Here is a 5,132-nt window from a genome sequence, read left to right on the forward strand (position 1 = left end):
GTGTGTCTAAGATCACCCAAAAAATGCTTTCTTGGAATGGAAAATTTCGTGTTTATCGTTTCGTGTTTTGAGGGTAAAAAGCTTTTAATGGGAGGAACGAAGGAATATAATATTTTCGACTTAAGGTTAAGTACGAACAGGGCCGGCTCATCCATAGAGCAAAATCAGCAGCCGCCTAGGGCCCCGCAGCCCAAAGGGCCCCCCAATATTTTCCAGTGGTCCAGCCCACTATCGCATTCTCATTTTTCTTCAGACCGATAGAGAGAAAAAAAAAAGTTTTTATGGAAACTAGAGAAAAAAAACGGTATGTAGAGAAACAAACCCTTCGTTTCTCTCGCCTTCAGCCTTCTCCACCGTTTCCCACTTTCCTACGCCTTCTCAAACAAAAAAATACACGCCTCCATAGCTAATCAACATTCTTCATCACTCCCTCATTCTCTCTATATTTTTCTTCTTCTTTGTATCTCTATTTGCAATTCTTTGTTAAGCAATTTATTAAAGTTTAAAGTTTGTGACTTGTGAGAAGACTATTCAAGAAAGGAAAAAAAAAGGTTGGGGTCTTTTTTTACTTTAATTGTTAATTTGTTATCATCTAAATTCTAATTAGATCATTTTATAATTACACTCAAACTCATTATTTTCTTTTTGTGGACAATGGATAGTGGTTTTGACAGATATAATTGGACTAGTTGCTTAGTCAAAGTGGTTGTCGTGGTCTTGTGGATTGTCTATTTTTTCGAAATTCCAATGTGACTTCGGCTATCAATAAAGCTTCATCTCACGGTGATTGTTTCCATTTTATTTTTTATTTTGGTATGTTATGTGACTATATGTGAGGACTTATTGCTTGCTACTTGCATATTATTTTACATTTCGATATGAACCGAAAGTATAAATCCGGTAATAAAAAACGTCAAGAAAAGAGAAAAGCATATGAGGCGATTGAATCTCAAGGAGGAGCTATATTTAAATTTATAAAAAACTATAAACAAAGTGAATCGGTTAGTTCAAGCGATAATTTAGCAAATGAACAACCTGACCAACCAATAGAAATGGATAATAATGAAAATATAGAACAAACTGATAATGATCCTAATGTAAATTTTGTTCCTAGTGTTTATGTTCAAGATAACATTGAAGAAAATCAAACAAATGAAAGAAATGATAACTCAACAGTAGACTTGCAGCTTGCTAGTATTGATGAGAACCTCAATGAACAATTCAACTCTTTAGTTCAAGATATTTATGACCCCGGACGATGAGGTAAAATTGATACCTAACTAAGATTGAGTGGATTAACTATATTATCTATAGAAAGAGATTTTTTAGAAGAACTTGAATACAAAAACTTAATTAGTGATTTTGCAGCTCAAAAAGTAAGAAAAATGAAATTTAATTGAAGTTTGTGAAATGTAATAATTTCTTCGTGTTAAAAAAAAACAAAACAAAACAAAACAAAACAAAAAACTTTAAAGTTTGCCAAAGTATTTTGATAATATATTGCCGGTCCCAAGCCCGGATAAAGGATGAGGGTTTGCATTCATATAATGAAATAATGTAAATATATAAAGCAATAAGTTGTAAACAATTTTTATTGGTATTAATTGTAGAAGGCCCCCTATTCGAGTTTTGCTTAGGACCCCAATGGCCTTGAGCCGCCCCTGAGTACGAAGGTCCTTCATGTCAGCATGTGCAAGGAACCCTATGGGAATTGGGGACAATTGCCCCTTTCAAATGAAAATATATGAAATTAAGGAAAGATAATAAGCCAAATACGAGAGTGATATCTAATTTGTTTCATTTCATCAAGATATATATTAACGCTTGGACAGTGGAATTACAATTATCAAACCAAGTATAAATGTACAAGGATGTAGAAGTACCAACACATTTGTAACATGCTTCTAACTCTGACGCTCGTATAATGGAAGACAAATACTAAAAAAATCTCTAAACCAAAAGTACGTATGCCATTTTGGAGAAAATCAACGAAGTGTGTGAGAATCTGGTAAAGAATAAGGTGAGCTTGTCCATTAATGACCTTTTCCACGATTACTTGGACCAGTATATGCCCGTGTTATTATTGTGAAACCTTTCATCCAAGAAGGTGAAATATTATCTTTGAGAGGCCTTGAGGCGTCGACCGCCGTAGAGTAAGAAAGAATGAGGAAGAAGATGAATATGGTGATGGTGTTAAGAGCAAAAATAAGGTTAATATTTCTCATTGTTTCTTTAGGAGGTTGTTTTCCTTTACAAGTGAGTGAAAATAATATGGGTTGGTGAGTGATCACAATGTAGGTTGGGTATGTTGTGTAAGTGATGAAATTAAATTAAGACGAGGATATGTATTTGATTGACATGGTTGCTCTTATATATAAGCTGAGTTAAGGCAACGTTGATTCATTCAAATTTGATATGGAAGTTGGTTTCAACTCTTTGAAGAGCACGCTTTTACTTTGAAGCTTGTAAAGAGCTGGAAAGTCGGTATGCGAGAAACGCGGATAGATGTGTTAGTGTGTTACTTATTTTCAGTATTTTATTATTGACCCAATCCTGCCATGTGGCGGCACATCTAACTGATCATTTGTTAGTAGAGCAACTAAAATAGTATGTATCTGAGACTCTTGAGTAACCCGGTATCCTTTTGAGTAAAATTTGATCAATTCAAAAGCTGCGCTAAAAAAGTATTTGAAGTTGTAATAATAGTATGATTATTGACCAAATCCAAATCTAATTACTTGTGACGGGGATGGTAACTCTGTCGTGAATCCTAGGGAAAGCATTCGACCTTGACTGTTGAAACTTCATAACGCCCTTCAGTTGTCTTCATTATCATTCCATTGATTCAACCATTTAACAGTACATAGAAAATGTTGTATTCAGAAATATTGTGATTATTATTTATTCCTTAAAGCCTGAGTTCGGTTTTTTGTATATATATATATATATATGGAATTAATGATCGAGACGCCCATTCTGTATCATGTTCTTGACTTGGACCATGAAATTTGACTAAGGTAATATCAACGGCTCATTCCAATATTTGAAAAAATGGTGTGGTGTGAAACAGTGAATTAAGGTAGTGGGCTACTGGGAAAACTCCCAAAAAAAAAAGAATGGTTTTTTGAGATATACCCCCAATTGGAGTGCTCATTTGATATAGACTCGTAGTTTTTTGGACTTTTGTTTTGGACCCCCAATCTCATTGGTTGACTAGGTCAACAGTCAGTCAATGCAGGTTGTCTAGTCAGTTTATTGTTAGGTTTTTTTTGTGAAGACATAAATTCCCTTGGACACGTGTCAATGTAAGATGCGACTAAACAGACGGATGAGATTAAAAGGGATTTAAAATTGTTAGTTGTTATCTTCCTCATAAAAACAGAAACCTAGATCTAACTAGCGAAGTGATATCGAAGGAAAAAAATTTCAAAGATCAAAAGAAATAAATTTGGAACTTTACACAATCATTCTAGACGAGATGGGTGGTAATTCATTTAACAAATTTGTAAAGGTGATGTTTTGTTTGTGCTATACACGTAGTATTTCACCATTTTCACTTATCTTACTTCTTCAATATTGACATTTAAATTTGCAGATGTCATGTGCAATCTGTGGTCTTGATGACCATTGTGGGGTTTGTCCTTGGTCACACAGACCTTGCAAAGAACTAGGTTGCAAAGGATTTTGTTTCTTACTAAATTCGAACGGAAAAATATTTCTCAAGTGTCAAAATGACTCATGCATTGGGTTTCAGTTGTTGGAAAAGGTAATAGCTAATGGAGCGGGTACATCGTCACCAATTATGCAAGGCAAATCGACCAAGTGCTTCGGATGTGACGAAGATGGTCATTGGCTCGAAAATTGCCCTTGGAACAACTCACCTTGTCAGAAGTGTTATGGGGTAAGGAGGGCACTCCTTACTTCTCGTACTGAAAAAACATATATATGGACAAAAGTTCTTGAAGTGTAGACGGTGCGATGGTTTTCAATGGCTTAAAGATGCGAAGATGGAAGCGAATGGAGATAGTGTAAGGGGGAAAACTATTGTGAAATACACTGTTGAGGTCAATGTTGATGATATTTTTGATGGTTTTGAAACAAAATTTGTAATAAACATACCCAAGTGATCATTGTACTTGTGGAGGTGATGAATGAATGAAGTACTTTATTTTCCGATGATGAATGAAGTTTTATTTTTACATGATACATTTAGTTGTACTTAACATACCAAAGTTGTTTTCATGTTGCAAATACGTGCAAAACAAGATTCAAAATAAGAGTTCGATGATGAATGAAGTTTTATCTTTACATGATAAATTTAGTTGTACTACCAAAGTTGCTTTCATGTTGTAAATACGTACAAAACAAGATTCAAAATAAGAGATCCCTTCATTAATTTGATAGCTAAGAACATGTGTCCAAAAAACTAAAATATTAGATCTTATAAACCCCGACAATAATACATAGTACTTGAGTTCATCTCGAAAGTGCCTTTGCATTTTGATAGCAAAGAACATGTATCCAAAAATCAAAATATTAGACATAGTACTTGAGTTCATCTCCAATGTGCCTTCGCATTCAAAGTTAGCCTTGCAACAAACAAGGGCCTTATTGCTGGATTCCTAGACTGTTGCATTCCAGCTGGTGTAATGAAGTGTTGATGAGGAGTATGAATTGGAGCTATGAAGTATTGAGGTGGTGCAGGGGCTCTAAACTGCTACTGACATGGTGGTGCAAACTGTTGCTGAAGTAGTGGGGGTCTGAAGTGCTGATGCGCCGTCGGTGCTCTAAAGTGGTGATGCGTTGGTGCTATGGGCTCTTTGCTATCTTTGTTGCTCCACGTTATTCTTTGTTGTGATGTCAGGATGTCGGATGTTCTTTTTGCCGGGTGTTCTTTGCTTTGGGTTGTTCTTTCTTGCGGTCTTTGCTATGGGTTGCTTTGGGCGGCTACTGCTGATGTGTTGATGCTATAGGTGTTGGTTCATTGCTACTAGTGGAGGCGCCCTTTTTACCTGTAAGCATCACACAAATATACAATAAATGAGTAACAATGATATATAACTTATAATACGAATTATTTTTAGGGTAATAATCAAATGTACCTTTCTTTGTATATCTTTCTTTGTATATTT

The 5,132-nt window shown here is 35.2% G+C and overlaps 1 long non-coding RNA gene across 1 annotated transcript; it reads left to right on the top strand.

The window, feature by feature from the left end:
* The first annotated feature begins 295 nt into the window (after positions 1-295).
* On the top strand, positions 296-4,179 carry LOC147520629 (uncharacterized). Its single transcript, XR_015214443.1, has 3 exons — positions 296-551; positions 663-783; positions 3,596-4,179. It is a non-coding gene; the product is annotated as an uncharacterized LOC147520629 (long non-coding RNA).
* The last annotated feature ends 953 nt before the right edge of the window (positions 4,180-5,132 follow it).

This window comes from Coptis chinensis, chromosome 2 (assembly GCF_015680905.1).
Source record: "Coptis chinensis isolate HL-2020 chromosome 2, ASM1568090v1, whole genome shotgun sequence".
Lineage (NCBI taxonomy): Eukaryota > Viridiplantae > Streptophyta > Magnoliopsida > Ranunculales > Ranunculaceae > Coptis > Coptis chinensis.